Raw genomic sequence first — 22,259 nt, 5'->3', positions numbered from 1 at the left:
CTGTGCTAACCTCTCTGCAAATGTAGGCTCTATATTCCTTTATACTCCAACCCTTTCCTCTATCTGCGATGGTTGTCTGACTGTCTATGCCAATATCATTAATTTTGTGATCTTCTCTGTGACACTAGTCAGAAGTTCATCATAGAATTATTCTACTCTATTCCAGGATTCTGTTGTTGCTTCCTGTATCCTATCCCCGATTTGATCTAAGTCCCCTTCAAGTAAGGACCATGAGATCCTTCGTCTTATCGGCCTTCTGCTTCTTCTTTTTCTTTGAGGCATCTTTTCCCTATGCCTTCATTTTTACTACGGCAACAGGGTCTGTCTCTATCTTTTTTGATACTATGTTCTGCTCTTCTAGAGGATCTTGGTGACCCTCATCATGTAGCTCTTATTATTCTAATGCATGCCCATCTTGATCCTTGTCCTTGTCTTTTCCACTCGCTTTGTCTTTCTACGAAGTGTCCACCTCTTTTTCTGTCACACTGTCTCCTGCTTCTGCCTCCAATGCAGTCATCCATTCTGTGGGCCATTTCTGTACTAGTGCTAACAGATCATCTTTTGTAACTAAGTATGGAAGGGAATGCAATTCCTTCTTTATATCTCTACACACCTGTATGTACACTCTATGAAAATATGCCTTAAACTTTGCAACAACGTTATACTACTCATATAGGCTTGGTGATAGGTGAGGGTGTTGGTTCACTACCATATGCAAATCCATATGATACAATACAAAGAACATCTTGTTCTCCATTTCTCATGATGGTTGTGTGGTAAACTATAGTGAGGCATACAATGGGGCTTCACACACATCTGATGCTACTGAGGGGAATTGTTAATCCTCTGGCTCTCTCCATGCTAACATTCCAATAATCAAGAGTAACCACACATAATGGAATGTGGTACCTTTCTCCTGGACTTTGTGGCAATCATCCATAAATTCCTTGCACAGGTATTAGGCCGAGTTGCAGTGAACCACACTGGCACACTGCGTGGCTAAGGAAACCAACAACACAGGAACTTCATTTTCTTGGCACTTTCTTGTGATCTTTCTAGCCAGTATGTGTGTTGTGAAGCAAACTTCCTGGTCACTGAATGAATGGATGTCATATCCCCTCTTTCCTTTTTCTAGCCCAAACTTCTTCATACTGTCCCCTATAGTGCAGTCCTAATATTTTCCAATGAACTCCTCTGTGGGGTTCCTCCCTTGGTATGGTAGTCTCATGATCCTCCAAATCAACATTAGGTCTATGGAGATCTTATTTCCCATCCATAAGCATCCATCGTGCACCAACACAAGCACTTGACACACACACACACACTATGTTTCCTGGACTTCTGCCAAAGTGCGGCACATTTAACATATTTAGTAATCCTGATTGTGCCAACCCATTTTCCGACCGATGTGGTTCTAGCCTTGTTACTTCGTTTTTTGGGTAGTGCACCTATTTCAAATACTAGTCTAGTGCAAAATGGGGGTACTTTTTCTTGTCGTTAAAGTCATAATCTGCAAACTTCAACTGCAGTATTTTTCCAAGTAGTTCATTAGTAAATGGTACTTTTTCTCATAGTAGGGGTGTGAAGGTGCTAAAATTTTCATCCTTCGAGTCTTTGACAATATTTTCATTTGCTTTTCTCAACAGAATGTATGGTGGTAGAGGAAAAAACCTTAGGCCCTCTGTTTCCCTCTGCCCTGCATGCTCCACTTCTTCCTCACTATCTCTAACCTTCTCGGGTTGTTGTTGAGATTTGAGAATGTCATATCCTGTTTCTTCTTATTTCTCTCTTCTTTAGTTAGTTTCTTCCTTGACAATCTCTGTTGTTTTTGTGTTGATGCTGCTGTGGTTGATGCCATTGTGGGTGATGCTACTACGAGCATCTCAGTTGATGCTACGGGCGTACCAATGGTTGACATGGTGTCTACTTCCATGACTCCTTTTATGCCTCTCCTATCAAATATATGCACAAATTCCTCAGTTGAAAGGACGTTCATGTGGAAGTTCTCTACAATTTCTTCACACTATCAGTACTCGAATTCTCAATTCAGCAAAGTGTTCGATCTGGGCAGGAGGCAAATTTTTATAACAAGTCTAAAATTTTATCCCCATCATTAGATAGGACTTTTTCCATATTGCGTTTAGATTGTGTTCAATAATTGCATATCTATCCTTAGATCTTGCCAATATGTCCTCATAAATGTAACTTTCCACATATTTTCCCCTTCTAACGGTCATATTTTTGTTCTCCAAAGAACTTTGATGCATTCCACATTGTAGCACACATCCTATCTTACATCGCATCTCTACCAAATTTGACATACTCCATATTGTAGTGAGGTACTTTCTATATAGAAGCTCTCTGTAGCGTAGTTTATAGTCCAGTGCCCACTTTCAACTACAGGTGACACTAATAATTTTCTTCTTTCTTCCTCAGAGTGAATTTGTAGGGGTAGGGTTGTCCTTGTACAACTTCAACCTACTGCGATTTACTTTTCCATGAATCAGTTCTCCATTTAAATTTTCTAACTGAAATGTTCCTTCATCAGTCATATACTTGATAACATATGGGCCTAACCAATGCATTTTGAATTTTCCTAGGAACTTCACAAACTTACTGTCATAGAGGAGAACAAGGGCTCCTACCCAGAACTTCTTTTTCTTAATATGCATATCATGTCAGGCCTTTTCTCTTTCTTTTTGTACTTGTTAATGGAATATTGCTGTAAATTTGTCTTCTTCGAAAGAAACTAACTGTGACATTCTTTCCTCCATTATGTTAGGGTCTGTCATATTTGTAAATGCTGCAATCCTTAGGCTAGGCATAATGTATCCATGGGCATCAAAAATTCTTTCCCATAAACCAACCTGAAGGGTGTATGACCTGTCAACTTCTTGCATGTAGTCCTATAAGCCCATAATATTGTTGGAATCCTAAGGTCCCAATCATCTCTTTTTACATTACATACCTTGGTCAGTGCATTTTCCAAAATCTTATTTAATGCTTCCATAGTTCCATTGGCCTAAGGGTGATAAGGATTACTCTTTTGATGATAAATTTGAAATTCCTTAGTCAATGCTTCAATAGTCTTATTCAGGAAATGTGAACCTTGGTGACTGATTAAGATCTTTGCTCACCCAAATCTAGACAGTATGTTCTCAAAGATAAAATTTGCAGTAGCCTCTGCGTTGCAAGCCCTTATTAGTTGTGCTTCAGCCCATCTTGTCAAATAATCATTTGTAATAATTATGTACCTCGCACTTGTCCTCTTCCCAGGTGGATTGATAGGTCCAACAAAATCAATAGATCATTTATCAAAAGCCCACAAGGTAACCTGTGTTACTAGTGGTATCTCATCTCTTCTTGAATGTTTTCCTATTCTTTGGCACAAATGACAAGCTTGGAAGTACTCCTTTTCATCTTTGTGTAGTGTAGGCCACCACAATCCTGCTTTCAAAATATTCTACACGGTAGCTTTTCCTACATAATGTCCAACAACTATGCCCTCATGAACCTCTATTAGAATTATTTTCTTTTCATGTTCAGGAACATACCTACGTAGTATCTGATATGGTCCCATGTTATATAAGTGTCCCGTTATCAATGAAAAATTAGCAGCCTTCACCACTAATTCTTTCTTCTGATTCATAGTATATTCTGAGGGAGCCATTCTTGTGTTCAAAAACTGAATAATGTCTACAAAATGGTCATCTGCAACTCTCATTACAAATAGTTGTCCATCGGGGAGATTATCTTCTATAATGGTTGGTTCTTCACCTGTTTCCAATCTTGACAAATGGTTTAGTCCTACATTTAGTCTTCATGGTTTAATAATCATTTCAAAATCATATTCCTGAAATAACATTAACCATCTACAAATATTCCCTCCTAAGATAGGCTTATTAACCAAATACTTCAGTACAAAATGATCTATAAACATTTTAAAATGCAATCCAGCAAATAATGTATCAATTCCTGCAAATCATATACCATATCCAATCCCTCTCTTTTTGTAGTTGTGTAATTATGTTCTACCTTTGGCAACTTTCTACTTACAAAGGCTATAAGGTGATCAATTTCTCCTTCATGAGGTTGTGCTAGTACCACTCCCAAATCTATACAAGAGGTATCCATGTGTACATGGAATTCCCTATTCCACTCAGGGAACACTAATATGGGAGCATCTACCATTTTTTCCTTCAATATGTCGAGGCTCTTTTAACATTCTTCATCCCATTGACAATTGACATCCTTCTTCAATAATATTCCCATAGGCATAGTAATCTGAGCATATCCTTTGATAAACTTCTTGTAATATCATGTATCTCCCAATGTAGTGTGAAGCTGTCTTACTTTCTTCGGTGGAGATAAGTTCATAATGATAGTAATATTCGCAATGTCTACCATTAATCCTTACTTGCAAACAATATGTTTGGACAATATACCAAAAGGTACACAAAATATGCACTTCTTCAAGTTCAAGGAGATCTGATATTGTCTATATGTGTCGAGCATAAGTCTTAAACTTTCAATATGCCTACTTAACAATCTAAATACTATCCATTCATCAAAGTATACCTCCAAAAACTTGTGGATATATTATTTAAAAGCTACGACCACCACTCTTGAAAATATAGCAGGGGAATTCTTCAGTCCAAAAGGCATCACTGTGTATTAATATTAACCCCATTCTATAGCAAAGGTGGTCTTATTTTGATCTTCAGGTGCAATTCTAATTTGATGATATCCTGAAAATCCATCTATAAATGAATAAACTTCTTGCCCTCCTACATTCTCTAGTACTTCATCTGTGAAATGGATAGGGAAAGGATCATGTAATCATGCATCATTCAACTTCCTCAAATCAACATAGATCTTGATTTCTCTTTGAGTTTCTTTTCTTGTACCACCATAGGACTTACCCTTTCAGATTCTTCCACGGGTTCAATAACTCTTGTTGTTATCATCTTTTCCAGCTCTATCTTTACTTTCTCCTTATACTTTGGGTTCAATCTGTAAGGCCTTTGCACGACTGGCTTCACATTAGGTGTAAGAGGAATCTTCATAGCTCATAAATATCCTACTATACCCTTCATTTCTGAAAACTTTGTGGGAAACATTTCTTGATATTCATGAAGTAACTTTGTAAATTTACTAACTGTCTCTTCATCCCAATAATCTCCTATTGTTGCAAACTTTGGTTCCTTTTCTGATCCTATATTTAACTTATTTGTCTTTACTAGCTTTGTTATATCTGATATCTTTGGCTCGGGTCCATTGACTTTGCAATGTCATTCTGATTCTGCTATCTCAATTTTGTGAGAATCTTTTTCTTCTTCTGCAATAAGGCTATAGAATTCTAGTGTGTTTTCTATCTACGCAAAATAATCAGGTTGTTGTCATGTCCTTGGAGTTGTATTCTCAAATATATTCTTCTTAATTGTCTGAAGGGTTGAATATATATACGGAAAATCATCTTCAAAGCTAAATGTAAATATAAACCCATCAACCATATCTTCCCAGCTCACAATACCATGTCGAATCTTTGTTTCTAAGTACCAGTTTTGAGGATTTGTCTCCATTGTATGAATGAACTCATGTACCCATTCTTGTTGTGGAATCTCCTTCCATGATGTAGTACATAACTGGATATGCTCCCTGGGATTAGTTTCACCATCATATTTCAACTCCATATTTGTTTTTATTTGACCAAAGCTTATCCACATCAACCTTTGACACTCCTGCTAACCTCCTATATTATTCTTATGTGTACCCAACTATCTAGCAAGAATTGCTTTTAGGGCTATATCCAAATCTAAAAATCTTTTACTTTCTGGAACTTGTTCCTCATAAGGCAGGTTACATACCTCAAGTTTCATGCAACGAACTGATTTAGTAACTCTTTCACAACACCTTGTAGATACTTCATGTAGTATGTTCTGCCAATTCTCCAATTCTTCTTCTGAGTATGATGCAGAAGAATAGTCATGTTCCCAAGTTAGCTTACCTTTTATAGTAGGGTTAACAAAATCATGTTCATTTGTTTTCGATTGATAGATATTATCTATATCATTTGCGCAGTATTCTTCTCAACTCAATTTGTATACCTTTCTCCTTCTGACCGATCCAAGGGAACAATTACCCTCATATTATTCCTTTCGAATACCATTTGCCTCTTCTTTAGATTAATTATAGCCATGTTATCAAATTCCCAATAGATTCCAAGCAGTGCGGAATATGGGTTACTGTCATCCACAATTTCTATTACTTCAAAGTCAGTCATAGTATGAACTCCTTCAATGTCTATTGTTACACCTAATAGTCTTCCTAAGGGGAAGATCTTCCACTGATTTTCCACCCTTATCTGAATAGGTGACCATTGAAGCTTAGGCTTACCCATTAACTCCCATGTCTACTTTGTCACAACATTAACCTCAGATCCCACATCTAAAATAACATGTTCCATCTCATAGTCTCCTATCTGCGCACTAAGCCTCATTTCTCTTCTTGTTCTCTTCTATTGATGCAAATTGTTAACTGCACACAACTCACTTCGTAGTATTTCTTTAGATGCACATGAATCTATCAATTCCTGAAGTCCTTCTACAACCTTTTGATCTCTTAATAACTTCATACAAGTTTGCAGAAAAGACTTTAAAATGCCTTCTTGGTTCGTTGAATCATGTTCTTGTGTCAAAGCTTGTTCTTGTGTCAAAGTTGATGCTATGTCGTAGTTACTTTTCTATTTTGGTCGTGCACTAGGTGTCGAAGCTCCATCATTCATAAAGCTTCGCTTAGATTCGATAAACAACTATTTTTCCTTCTGAATATCGAATATAGGATATTTTTCAGTAGTCTTTCTAACCCATACAGTTTTAGATTCCTTCTTTTTATTCACTTTGTCATCACTAGTCATAGCTCCACTTCTAGTAACAATACTGATTCGGGGATCATCAGTTCTTCTTTCGACCATCATCATTTGGATATTCTGTGTCAGCTGTTGGTTTCTCTTTTCTTTCATTTTTTCCATAAGTCTGGACATTCTTTAATTGCATGGTCAAAATCTTTACAATACTTACATATAGCGGGATTCTGACAATCTCTCGCAAAGTGTCATGGTTGGTCGTAGTTATAGCAAACAATTTGTCCACGTCCTCAACCAGCTCTACCACCTCGAATCTTCCTTGGTAACCACCTCAACCACTACATTTTCCATTGCCCTCATCTCCATGTTCTTCTTATTGCATCCTATAAGTGTTAGTACCACACTCCATCATTATTTCATAAGCTTGACAATGGTTCTCATCATTTCCTACCGATTTACAGAACTTCAAATATAGGCTCCTAGGAGTTTGCACATATTTTTGTAGCAAATAATAATATTTTGATTGATGTTTGCCTCTCATTTTGCATATCTCCCACCATAGGCTGGATCCGGCATTCAAAGGATTCGGTGCTCCACTAACCATGTAATTTTTGAAGAGAGGGAATTGTTCTTTAGAATGGCCTTCTGATATTCACTTCGTACACTAAACTTCTTCTCTAGATTCTTTGCTTTTCTTCATATCTTGTAATTGAAAATTAAAATTTTCCAACTAAATCTGAATCTGTTGCATACCTGCATTGGTATCTTCTGTAGCCGAAGCTTCTAATTTCATTGTTAGATCTAGAGATTCGGCTTGAGTTTCTATCTTTTGTTGCATCAAAGGAAATCTAATATGTGGCAACAGTGAATATATGTACCATTCCTTATGTTATTGTGGAGCTATGTTGAAGCTCACTTGATCCAATAATACCTTGAATCTCTCATGGAATTCCCAAATAGTCTCAGTAGGTCTTTGTTTGATTTCTTTTAACTTTGAGATGCTTTGCGATTTAGACTTCAGTTTCTTAAATTCTTTTACTAGCATTGTTTTAATGTCTGCAAATGATTTGATCTAATTTCTTAAATACTTCATGTACCATGTCAACACTCGATCTCAGAATTTCGTGATGATCTATGCCTTATTTATAATTTCATCATGGACCTGCTTCATTGTCCATACTGCTTCGCATAAAAACTAGAATTGTTCCAAATCTTCCGATCCAGTTCCTTTAAAAATAGGTAGCTTAATATAATTGGCCATATTTTTTCTTAGAGGGGGAGGGGGAGGGGGAAGGGGAGTGCAATTCATAAGGGGAAGGGGGTGAGGGGTGAGTGGGGAGGGGGGTGAGGGGTGTGCGGGGTGGGGGGTAGGGGGATGAGGAAAACCAAAAATACCGTGACTATTACTAGGCTTCAGTGAACTTTCAGGCTGGAAGGGTGAATACTATGGAGTTACCTTGGGGTTCTCAGGGAGACTTTCTTCACTTTCAGATTTGCTCAAAAGAGGGCTATAGTAATTTTCTATGAAAGTCTTCGAATATTGGCCATGAGATCTCTTTCTAGTATCTATTCTATATCTTTCTCCACTTCGTTTTGTTCCAATCCCTTCTTCGGATATTCTCCCAAACATAAGTAGTCTAATAATCTAATTGCATTCGTAAAATTTCCTTTTCACACAAAAGCATATTAATCCAGAGTTTCATAGATCTCAAGTACTTACCTCGCGGTCCTTTGAAAAATTTTCATTCTGTTTCACTATAGGACATAGTCGAATCTATCGCAAACTCAATAATGAATCCTCCCAAGATGCTATCAATCCAAAAATCAACATCTCTTGAAATCTTATTGTTGGTGTTCTTGAGTCACTGTATCAATTTAGGAGTCCACTCCTTAGGTTCATCTCCTTTAAAACAATATTTTCTTTCAGTCAACCTTGATATCCACTTGTACATATCAATATGAAATGAACAAAAGAAAATTTCATATTGATCTTTGAAAATATACTTCTATAAGAGGGCTTATATTCTCTTGATCTGCAAATTATCGTTCTTTTTGTTCTACCCAATCTTGAATTTCTTTCTCCGGTGAATGCTACATCAACAAATCCCTCAAATAGATCCTACTCCTAGTAATGCAACCATTTGTTGGCTTGAGTTGGGCTGACCTAGGTTCGATTATTTATTGCACACCAGGAAAACCCTCAATCGTTGGCCCTTTCAACAACAACCTACAAGAAGATCGTAGTATCACCCGAAGTGACTACGTGAGGATGTAGAACCAGGTTTCTTCAACCTTGAGGGATGCAAAGATGTCATGTTTTTGTGGTTTCTAATACTTAACATTTTGTTGGCTTAGTGGGTCCTGACCCAGGTTCAGAGTTAGTTTTGCCAAACAAATCCCTACACTACTGGCCCTTTCAGCATCAATCCGTGGAGCGTAGATTGAAGTCTCACCCGACGTAGTATGAGGGGATGCTGGAACCAAGTTTCTACACCCAGAGATTAGTGTAATGTCGTTTATGCCCTAAACTTGCCTTCACGCAAATCGATAAGCCTTTAGGGCTTATCGATATGACTTCCTTTAATCAGCTTCTATACCCCCGTGAACATTCATGATTGTCTTTCACAGACCCTAAGTAGGTGAATCAACCACTTATGCGCCTTTGTGATTACCCTTAATCCCTTATTTACCCAGATCGGTTCAAGTGTTCGATAACTTTAACTTTAACATGCAACAAGATATTCTTTGTGTAAATAGTTATTATTACTTTCGTTCATATGACAATCAAAATGATGTAAAGTCGTGCATCAATACAGTATTAATCCATAAACCCATCGTTCATCATAACATAATAGCGCATGCATTCATAACAAAAGTAAATAGACAAACACGGGAATTTCTGGAATAATCTTTATTAATACTTGTGCTCTGCTTATAGACTCAAGACTTCCCTACGTACTCAATTGCAGGGGTCTGTGCACTCAGCTACGGAATCTACTCTAGGCCTCTGTGGACACAGCTACAGAACCTCTCTTCTACTCTAAGACTTCTTCACTCTTTCCTCTACAGACCCATTACATTCATATTTTTCATCACTTACTTTTTTTTAGACTCTCAAAGACTCTCCTAATTATACAATCCCATGGTCCGTGGACCATGGGTAGATCTATAAAAGCTGACACAACTTACATAGAAGAAGGGTACTATCTACGTGCTCCACGACCACAACTTGCAGAGACTTTACATTCTTTACAACAAAAATTGGGCTTTTTCCCCCAAAACTTGGGCTTTTGCCCCAAAATTGACACTTGGGGACCTTGTCCCAATAGGCCCCCAACACAAATATCGTGACTTGCCCTTCAGTCACTGTACTGGCGCGAAGATCTTACTACAGAGACCTCCCAACTCTACTTGTGTCACTGCTACCTCAGTCACGCTCTATGTGGCTGCTTGTTTGATATGCTCCACCAGCTGCTCTATTGTTGGTCCCACGTTGTCTTCCTTGATTATTTGTTATGTTCTCTATAGGCTTGCCAACTTATCCTCAACATTGGCAGAGATAACATAGGCATCATCCAACCAAGGCCCCAATATGGCCTTGAGGACCACATCTTTCCTCTATGCTGCTTCCACCTGTTCGAGCAACTATTTTGCCTCATGCAGCGTGCCCAATCGTTGTGCTATAGTGACAATGTGTTTCGTCGCTCTTGCTTCATCATACTGCTACTGCAATTCACGGGCCTATGTATTTAACCTCTACAAGTTAGGATCTTCCTGCAGAGCCATGAATACCTCCATGGATTGCTTGAAGATCATAGTGCAATCCACCACTGCAGCATCCACTGTTGCGATTCCATCCTTCATAACAGCTTCGTGTTGTTCTCTGACCTCTGGCGCAGTTGAAGGCTATGACTTCAACTCTAACTGAGTGATCTTCAGGTTTAGTTCAAACTAAACCTAGGCCACTTCCATCTTCACGTCATGCACACCTGCAGCCAACTTCCTAATCTTCACCTCCAACAACGCTTCCTCTGGGATATGCAGTTTAGGGACTATTTTGCATTCCTCGGCTACCACGACTGCAAGTTTGTCATTCTGCGCCTAAATTTTCTTTTGGGCCTCCAGTGTCACTGATTTATCAATGAACATTTGTTCACTGTTGACTTTGTACTCCCTGATCAGGCTCAGCGTGCACTACTCCCTGGCCTTAACTTCTGCTATCACACCTGCTTGCAGTGTGTGAAGAAACTCGCTGGGGAATGCGGCCAGGTTGAGGCCAATATTCTTCAAAGTGCTAACAATATCCTTGTCAGCAACTGCCTCTGCGCTCAAAGCTCCATTAGGCAGCGCGAGTGCCCGAAGATCCAATGATTGAACCATCTCTGCTGCTTGAGTGGTCCGCGGTGCCAAACTGGTTGATGTCATGCTGCTATGTCTTGCACCTACCTAGAGTCTATTCGTTTGGATTTGTAGCTCGCGCAGACTGTCTGGATGGTACTCAATGCCTGATTTTGTTGCTGCTCAAACTGATGCAACAGTTCTGCTATTGTATCCCACACCTTGTCTAACATTTCATCCAAGTCACCATCCGTCAAAGTAATCGAATCTAGCAACTACTTGGTGGTTTTCGTCTTCTTTCATGTTCCTTCCTTTTCCCGCTCCCTGTACCGCTTTATTTGAAAGGGAGTTTTTCCTGCTAATCACCACCACCCTGCTCTGATTGTTCTTCCTCCTCCGTTTAGGGTGAAGGAGACTTTTGACTTCTTTCGGAGCTACACTCTTCCTACTCTACCTGTTCCTTCGTAGCACCCTACGCTTCTACTTGGGCCTTTTCCTTGACCCCTTTCTTTCTCTTCTCAGCCAACTACTGAACCGTCTGCTTGGATGGTTCCTTTTTCTTCTTCTTTGCAGACATGCTAGTCCCTACGACCAGGTCAAAAGGAGAATTCCACTTTGTTGGAGAACACTTGATGACCCCTTTAATAGCATCATCTGCAGCAATGTATGGTAGGTCGAACCATTTCTGCTCGGGGTCCTTTCGTGCCCGGATGTAGACATGGTGGAAGTCTGCTTTGAACTCCACGTACCCTAAAAGTTTCTCAAACATGGTTGGTAAAAAATATGGATTTTGGTTGATGGCTATGCGAATACTCACCTCCATCAACACCCTAAAGACTTTTCTGTCTGTGACTCGTGCAGCATCTTTGGCGGCCCAGAGAGATGCAGACTTGGTGGTGTTCGTTAAATCCTTCTCCACTAGAGGAAATTGTCTATCCTCTAGGAAATCCCATGCAATGATAATTATTGAGAGCAACAGCCACGAATAGTGGAACGTCTTACTATCATTTTGCGCCTCTCTGCAACTCGCGAGGAACTCACTGCATAGGAAGCATGCCCAGTTGAACTATATGCCCTCCGCGCACTGAGCTACCAACGAAACCACTGGTGCTAGCACCTCATCTGCGTGGCTATTTCTCATAACCTTGCCAGCTAGAATCTACGTGGAAATATTTACCGCAAGGTTAGTAATGGAAGTAATTGAGTATCTGTGCAGCTTCTTCACAAGTTTCAATTTTTCCTTCATCTTCTCAGCAAGGTCGCACTCGCTCGTCTTTCCACCAAACACCTTGGCTGGATTCAATCCTGAATGGGGCAATAGCGTGATCCAATGGATCAACATATCAGTGATGGGGATTGACACATTTAACCACAAGCACCTTTCATGCACTAGGCATAGCAACTGCTTAATGACAATTAGGTTTATATTTGATCGATGGTAGTGCGGCACCCACAACAGGTTCGGCAACCCTGACTTGTTTACTCTGTGAATCCATTCCACCGGCTCCAACGCGGTGACACCGGATTCTTTGTAGAAGACCCTCGGCATAAAGGTGTCAGTTTAAAGGTGGAGGAATCACTCATGGTCCGCCAAATCCTAGTCTTTGAGCTTTAAGTGCAGGATTCGCACCAAGTGCGAACCTTCAAAGGTGATGTTCTCCGGCAACAAGGGTGTGTTGAGGAGGAATTATCATGCATCTAGATCCTTCTGGACCTTCACCTTGCCCCTGCGTAGAGGAATATACTCCAGTAGCTTAGAAATAGGGTCCACCCCCTCAATGTCAATATCTTCCACACCCTCCTCAACCTCCATATCTACCACCTTCCCCTTCTCCTTCACGCTCGACTTTTCTTTCCATTGGGCCTGGGTAGGTGCATGTTTCCTCGATGACTCGCCCACTGGCACCGACTTCTTTTTCTTGTCTTTCTTAGGCTTGGGGACCTCCTTTACCATCTTAGGTGACCTTGGCGCCATAGGCACTACAACTAGAATCTCCATACTCTTCACTTCTGGACCAGCTCCCTCAGAGGCAATAGCTCCCCCAATACTAGCAGTCTTTGCTGGCGCAAACATTATGTTGTGGATAAACTGTTGGGTGTCTGCAGGTAACTTCTCAAATACATAAGTAGCGACCAAATCCATGTAAAATTGAGGATTCATACACACTCAACAACTCAACACAGAAATTCTCAGAATGAAAAGTGTTTTTCATTGGACGACCATGCGCAATTTATAGGCGAATTCGAATTCAAATTCGACCGTTCCCCCCAAAATTTGACCATAAATTCTAGATTGGCAGCAGATTTCCAAAGATTTCACTCTTAAGTTCAACCTTAAATGCCTTAAATGTTGGCCGCCTACTCCTATTAACCAACTCCTGGTAGTCAAATCATGAACAGTGACGGTAACGATCACTTTTTGGCTGTGATGCGCGGTTTCCCCCCTATAGCGCAACTCCCTTCGTGCTTCTTCTGGTACTGTGACACCCTCCTATTTCATGCAGAGCCCCTGTCGCATAACTCTACACACCGAGAAGTGTAGTTTATAGTCTTGTGCCTCTTTGCAGCTACCTAGAGTGCTAAGACTGTGCTACTGTCATGTAGTCATTGGGTTGGATCCCGAGTGTATGGCTTCAATCGATTTCCATTTACCTTTCCTGGAAAAGGATCTCCATTGAATTTCACAAGTTGAACTTCTCCACCATCTGTAATCTCTTTGATAACATATGGCCACAGCTAATGCATCTGAAATTTTCTTGGAAACTTATCAAACTTACTGTCATATAATAAAACTAAATCATTTACCTTGAAGGTGTGTAGAATGATATGTCGATCGTGCCATGCATTTTCGCGTTCCTTCTGAACCTGCTGATGGAATCCAACCAAAAATCTATCTTCCTCGAGCTTTGCTATCTGCTCGAGTTGCTCTTCTAAGGCTCCACAGTCATCCATACCTGTGAACGCTACTATGCGCAGACTAGGCACAATGTACTCCATAGGCATCACAGCCTCTATGCCATATACTAGCCTAAAATTTGTCTGACAAGTAAGCTTCATACAAGTAGTTTTTTAAGCCCATAATACTGCTGGTACGTGCACGTCCCAATCATTCCTCTGTGCATTGAAAACCTTTGTCAGTGCATTCTCCAATATCTTATTAAACACTTCAACCATCCCATTGGCCTGAGGATGATATGGGATACTCTTTTGGCGATAAACTTGGAATTCTTATGTTAGCACGCTGATCGTTTCGTTAAAGAAATGCATACCGTGATCACTCATGAAAATATTTCGATAACCAAACCTAGTAAGCACATGTTCAAATAAGAAGTTTGTTGTTTCTTCCCATGTACAGTACTTCATGAGTTGTGCCTCTACCCATCTGGTCAAATACTCAGTCACGGTGATGATGTACAACGCACCTGTCTTCTTGCCTAGAGGCTGAATCGATCCTACAAAATCAATTGTCATTTTTCAAATGGTTGCAATGATACATGTGGATTCAAAGGAAACTCGTCCCTTTGCGATGGTCTATCATTTCTCTGACATGCATCGCATGCCCTACAATATGCTTTGGAATCCTTATGCAACATTAGCCACCATAACCCAGCGCGTAAAATCTTTTGTGTTGTTGCCTTTCCTGCATAATGGCCTCCTACAACTCCTCCATTAGCTTCAAGTAAGATACTGTTTCATTCAAAATCAAGAACATAGCATCACAATATCTCGTCCGAGCCCATCTTATACAAATGGCCTGCTATAACATAAAATTCAACTGCGCACACCACCAATTCCTTCTTTTGTTGGCTCGTGTATCCTTCTGAAGTCATTCCCATAGTCAGGAAGTGGATAGTATCTCAAAGTGATTGTCTGCTACGGGCACCACAAAGAGCTGCGCATCAGGCAGCCCCTCCTCCAAAGTGGTGGGCTCCTCTCCTGTCTCAATGCATGACAGATGGTCTGGACCTACATTCAATCGTCCTGGCTTTACAATTAGCTTGATATCATACTCCTGAAACAAAAGTAACCATCTGCATATTTCCCCCCCAACATAGGCTTGTTGACTAGGTACTTTAATGCATAATAGTCTATATACATCTTAAAGTGTTTTCCTATTAGGTAGTGTTTTAACTTCTGGAACGCGTACGCCATAGCCAACCCTTCGCGTTCTATCTTCGAATAATTATTTTCAGCCTTATACAACTTCCTGCTTGCGAACGCTATAGGGTGATCCAATTCCCCTTCACCAGCCTGCATCAGCACTACTCCAAATGCAATACATGATGCATCCACATGCACATGAAATTCCTTCTTCCAATCTGAGAAGACTAGGATCAGTGTGGTGACCATTTTCTCCTTCAATACATCCAGACTCTGTTGACATTCTTCATCCCAAAAAAATGTAGCATCCTTCTTTAATATATTTTCCATCGGCGCAGTAATCAGGGCATAACTCTTGATGAACTTCCAATAGTATCCAATATGACCCAGTGTTGCACACAGATGTTTAACACTTCTTAATGCCTCCAAATTAATTATAATCATGATCTTAGTAGGGTCCACCATTAATCCTTGTCTATAGACCACATGACCCATCAATATTTCGAAAGGGACACAAAAGAATCATTTCTTCAAGTTCAGTTCAATCTGATACCTTCAACAAGTATCCAACATCAAGTGCAAACTAGCTACATGGCGCTTTACTAGTCTAAACATTGTCCAATCATCAAAGTATACTTGCAAAATTTATTGAATGAACTCTTTGAACGCCGCGATGACTATGCGCGAGAAGATCGTCGACGCATTTTTTAGCCCAAAAGTCATTACTGTATACTGAAAGCATCCCCACTCAGTTGCGAAGGTTGTCTTACTCCTATCTTCTGGCACGATATTTATCTAATGGTGCCCAAAGAACCCATCAGTGAATGAATATGCTTCCTACCTACCAACATTATCCAATACTTCATCTGTGAACAGAGTTGGAAAAGGATCATGAACGCAGGCATCGTTGAGCTTCCTGAGATCGACGCAAATTTTGATTTCATCCTTTTTCTTCTTTTCCTGAACTACCATAGGACTCACCCAATCAGATTCCTCCACTGGTTCAATAATACCTACTACAAGCATCTTATCCAACTCCAGACAGACCTTTTCCTTGTATTTGGGATTAAGGCGATATGGTCCCTTCTTAACAGGCTTCACATCCAGTTTTAAAGTTATTTTCATTACTCCCAAATCACCGATGATGCCTTTTAAGTCCGTAAATGTTGTGGGAAATAAATCTTGATATTTTCGGAGCAACTTAACGACCTTATCCACCGTAGCATCATCCTAGTAGTCCCCTATCTTTGCAAACTTTGGTTCCGCCTCTGTGCCAATGTTTACATGTTGGGTTTTCAGAGGCATGGTGATATCTAGATTCTCTATCTGTGGCCCCTCAACTTCACGATGTCCTTCTGCCTCTGGGACGTTAATTTTCCTTGGATCCTCCTCTTCTTCTTCAGCAGTCACACTATAGCACTCCGGCCCATGGCATAGTTGGATGGTCTAGTCTGGTTGAATCAGATCCAAGGGGTCATGTGGTATTCTAAATATCGCTACCTTGACCTCCTGCAATGCCTCATCAATGCATTTTAATCCATCTTCAAAGTTGAACGTCATGAAGAATCCCTGTCTCAAAATGTCCCACTCATCAATACCATGGCAGAGCTCTATTTACAGGTACCAATTCATTCGTATTACATCCAAAGTGTGATAGAATAAATGCACCCACTTTGGTTGCAGCTTCGTTCCATAAGCATCAATCCATTTTTCTAGGTGATTGTGTGGATCATTCCTCCCATCATATTTCTCTGTTAGTCACACTTTTGGGTGACCAAACTGCAACCTCATCATTCTTTTTTATTCATGCCATCCATCAAAACTTTATTTATGTGTACCCCACCACCTTGCGGGCATAGTGTGTAGTGCCAAATCTAGTGCTTGGAAGCGATGCTTCTTAGGAACTTCTCTTTCAAATGCATCCAAAATTTTATCTACGTTAGTTAGAGCATCATAATAAGGCAAACTCCTAAACTCCAACAATACATAGCACAACAATTTAGTCATCATGTTACAGCGCAACATAGATACTTCATGCAACCTATTCTGCCAGTGCTCCAACTCTTCATCTGAATTTGATGTACAGGAACTTTTGCAGTCCCATGCAATGCATCCATGAGCTATCATATTAACCCAATCTTGATCTCGCACTATTATTTAATAGATCTAGTCCAGATCATCATCACTTTCCTCATAATCATGGACCGGTTCAGTATAGTGTGGTCCTTCTGTAGGGTCCAAAGATACTGCTACGCGGAGAAATTTCCTTTCAAATGACATAGCCTGCTTCTTCAGATTGATTACCCCATTCATGTCAATAGCCCAATCAATCCCAAGGAGCGCCGGGTATGGATTTTTGTCATCCACAATCTCTATCACTTCAAAATCTGCCAACGTGCTCGCACTTTCAATGTCTACCATCACTCCCTACAATCTTCCCATGGGGATAATCTTCTGTTGATTTGCCATCCTCAATTGAATCTGAGACCATTACAGCACAGGTCTCCCCATTCTCTCCCATGTATGTTTAGGAAAAACACTCACATCCGACCCAAGATCCAGAATAACTTGGTCCATTTCATACTCTCCTATTTTCACAGTGAGCCTCATCTCATGCCCTATTCTTGCCTTATGCTTACCAATTTTTCTAACTATGCGGGGTCCTTCAGGAGCATTTTCTTTACCAACACATTTATTTATCAACTCATGTAATCCTTTCACGGCATTTTTATCATGTAGCAGCTTCATACAAGTCTCCAAGAACATAGTAAGCATGGAGGGGTCCATTTCTTTAGATAGTTAATCCTAACTTCCTAGGGTAAAGGCCTCAACAAAGCTTTTCTTCGCTTCCATGAACATTTCTTTCACGTTGAAAATCAAACCCAACCTATTTTTGTAGAGCCTTGCGGACCCACTCACCTTCTTCAGGTTGCTTTCCTTGATCTTCTCCAGTCGTCATTCACATTAGTATCTTCTTCATGGGGTTCAACCCTCATCATCTGTAGGTTTTGGGTAGGTTGCTGGGGTTGCACCCTCTTCTCCTGCATCTTAGTTATCAATACAGGGTAGTCTTCTATCGTATGATCAAACTGAGTACAGTATCAGCATGAAAGGTATGCTAGGCTCATACACTCCCAGGTGTAGTGTCCTGGTACTCCACAATTGTAACAAATGACTTGTCCCCGACCTCTACCAAGTCCTCCTCCTCGGCCTCGTCCGCACCCCTAATATCCTCTGCGCACTCCCCCAATGCCTTGATCTGTAGGTTGAGTTTATGTCTGCACTTGATACGTAGGCATTTTTTCCATCATCAATTCATAGCTACAGTAGTTACGCTCATCGTGGCCCACTGATTCACAGAAGTTACAGAAGAGCTGTTACGGTGTCTGCACAAATTTCTGTAGCAAGTGACAATTACCTGTTACATGTTTTCCAGCCTCCTGACAGATAACAAACCACAGCGAGGGCCCTATGCTTGGCCCTGCTTGAGCTTTCGACCTCAGAGGCATTGGCCCTCCTCCTGCAACATAATTCGTGAAGATAGGGCAATGATCTTTATCATGCCTCTAACTCTTACATTTCAGACACCAAACTTCTTCACGCACCTCTAGCCGAGCTGCTCTATCTTTCTTCAGACTTTGGAACTCTAGGCAAAGATTCTGCAACTCCGTGTGACTCTGCTAAACTCCCAAATAAGTGTCTTAAATCGGTGTCTCATGCAACCTCATCGCAATTTCTAGGGCTTCTGCCTAGGTTCCAATCTTTTGTTGCGATAAAGCAACCCTTATATGGGGTAAGAATGAAGATACTATTATGCTCCTATACCAATAGGTGTCATATTCATGATTGACTTGATGAGCTGTGTAATATGTTCATACCTTTACTTGTTTCAAAGGTTTTCCATATTTTTAAAAAATCAAAAAATTAAAAAATGTAAAGAGGGTATGCCCTAGAAAAATAATAAAAGGGTAAAAAGAATAAAGAAAAGGTCAAAAAATCAAAGAAAATGAACCCCAAAGAAAAACAAAAAGACCATGAAAGTGTGCAAGTCCAAATGCCACTACTTTTACTTATATACAATAAATATGGTGTGCAGCTTGTACTTATGCCACAATCCATGGTAACCAAATAGTTTAAACTTGGTTATTCCATGTTTTTAATTTTATGTTCTAGAGATAGAGAATAAAAATCTGACCAAACTATTTAATCTTGGCAGATGAGTAGATAGGTAGAGTGAATAAAAGGAGCTCAATAGTTTAATCTGAGCCCTTGGATGTAATAAGGCTAGAATTAGATAGAAATCTATATGTAAAAGAAAATAAAGTGTGATAAGGGTTTGCCAGTTTAAGTGCACCCTAATAATGAAGTAAAAATGCTAGGACAAAGTAGGCAGGGTAAGTAGATGATGGTTGTAGAATAAAGGTGTGGTGAATGGTTAAGTTTAATGTATCAATATTTTACTTTCATCATGAAGCAAAGGCATGTATTACATGGAAGACAACACATCAAGGAACCAAAGTCAAATTAATTAACTTCCTTACTCCATTTTTCCCAAAAAATTCACTAATTTCCCCTAATTGCTAAAGGTACCTATAAACAAGTTAAGGGGGCTCAGAGCATTTCTCTGACTTTTGGAGGGACGGGACCCTCAGCCCAATAATTTGAAATACCTAAACCACTTAAATCCCCTTCATCAATATTCACCCCTTCATAAAGTCACTCATTCCCTTTATAAAGATTTTCCTAGGTAAAATCCTATTTTACTTAGGAAAACTAAAAACATTCTATCTACATGAAACCCTCATATATCATTAGCCTAAGGTATAAGTGTTGTATGATGAAATGCATTTTTGGAAAACATTAAACTTAGTGCTTTCCCATTCATTTGGTCATATTAACCACTAATGTTATTATTATGTAATTCCCGAATAAAACAAAATTACCCACGCCCATATTATGATATTATACAAAACCCAAAATTTTTACATATCCCGCCCCTTTGGTTAAAATATAACCATAATACACCATTAATTGGGATTAATTAGTTAATATGTAACTAATTAAGAACCCTGCCCCCCCTGCCATATTAACAAAGGATTAATTAACCCCCACGGTTAATTAATAGCTTTCCTGACCAATCCCGTCGCTCCCAATATGATTAAAAAATATTTAATTACATCAGGCCCACCCTCATTAAATTCCCATCACTTCACCTCCCCGATAGTCATTCGATCAAGCCCCCCAGATCCGACGATTTTCATGCATATCGCACGGCCCTTCGTGACCGAATGTTAGTGTGCGATCGCAGAGCGGTTTTGCAAATAGTACCCTCGCCACGCGTCGCTCATCATATGGAATCGCTGGCTCGAGGCCAAATACCACCCTTCCCCATAAGCGGTGTGACATAAACTACTTACCACCTCCCATAAACGATAAAATTTCCCGTCATTCAGTTGCCGCCAATTGTCATTTTCATTCACCCGCCAATACCAACCATTTACCCGTTTAAACACAAAATCCCCAGTTTTTCTAGTTTTCACCTGATTGTGCAGTAAAACCCTATGTAACGCAGCAGTGCCACCTGAAGCCTCTATTAATCGATTTGAACATGGTTTACCTCCTAAAAATCATTCTGGACTCACTCCACAGACCTCTCAAGCTCAAATGAAACCTTTTCAGCCTCTCTTGCAAACCAATGCTTTCTTAACAATTTGTTTTGTTTTACAGGTGATCAGAAGACCACATCCTTGGATAAGTAGTCTTAATACTAGTCATAAGACCTATTTACTCCAAGAGTGTTATCAAATCTATTCAAACAGAGATAGAAGATAAAACATACAGTTGAAATACAAGCAAAGGAAATAGGAAATTAAATGATTTACTGTTGAAACGGACAGTAAAAACCTAAGCTACACATTGAAGGTAAAAGGACACAGTAAAGAACAATCAAAGTGTATCAGGATTAAAGAGTATCATATTGAATACCAAGTCAAGTAAATCAGCTAGCATGAAGATAAACAACAAGGAAGACAATTACAAAGCATAGCATACAAATTCATGTCAAAGTGAAGATAGATGATAAAACATAGCAGTAAAATTAAAAAATAAAAAGTAAACAGTAAAAGTAAAAATGAAGAAATTGAGGGTTAAACAAAGATGAAAACACTTTCACCAGCTACAATGAATTTTATCCAAAGTAAAAGTGAAAAACAGTCAAAAGAAGTTTAAGGTTAAAAGATGAAATTAGAGCAAAAATGGTACATTCTTCAGAAATTTCCTGTTTAAGTCATAGTTTTTCAGAAACTATTGTGGCCAATCCAAGAAGTATTTCAAGAAACTGGATGAGGTTTTTGTTCCTAACAGACCAATCTACAAAAAACTATTTCACTTTTTACATAGGTATTACCAAGAGGTAGATAAGTGCATGTCTTCACGGCCTATTTTTCAGTTTATGCGAAGTCCTGTTTTTGACTTCTTTTTGCACAGAATATTGTGAACAGCTGAAGATGAATTTTGGGAAACTGAGAGAGGTTTATCTCAAAAACATTCTTATCTACAAAATCTCTTTCACTTTTTACATATCTATCACGGATTGAGATATACAAGCATATCATTGGACCCTAAGTTTGCAGAATTTCTGGGGCAGAATGCACAAAGGAAGGATGCAGTTAGTGACTGGGATGCCTCATCATCAACTAAGAGTTGCTATCAAATTCGACTTTCTCTTCTTTTGTCACCATAAATCCATAAACATAGTGCCAAATAGATTCATTAGTTTTGAATGTCCTTTATTTAAGTTCTATTAATGTAAACAGTTGGAGATATTTGTGAAACTAATCTTGATATTTTTTCAAGATATTTTAGTTTACAATTAGTATAAATACTTCTTCATTTGAAGTAATTTGAGGTGGATTCTATAACATTTCTATAACTCTATGCTATCAAGCTAATAAAG

Source organism: Pinus tabuliformis, chromosome 2_2 (assembly GCF_031772625.1).
Source record: "Pinus tabuliformis cultivar Carrire ecotype Pingquan chromosome 2_2, CPIR1, whole genome shotgun sequence".
In the NCBI taxonomy this organism is placed as follows: domain Eukaryota; kingdom Viridiplantae; phylum Streptophyta; class Pinopsida; order Pinales; family Pinaceae; genus Pinus; species Pinus tabuliformis.
This window is presented reverse-complemented; position numbering follows the sequence as displayed.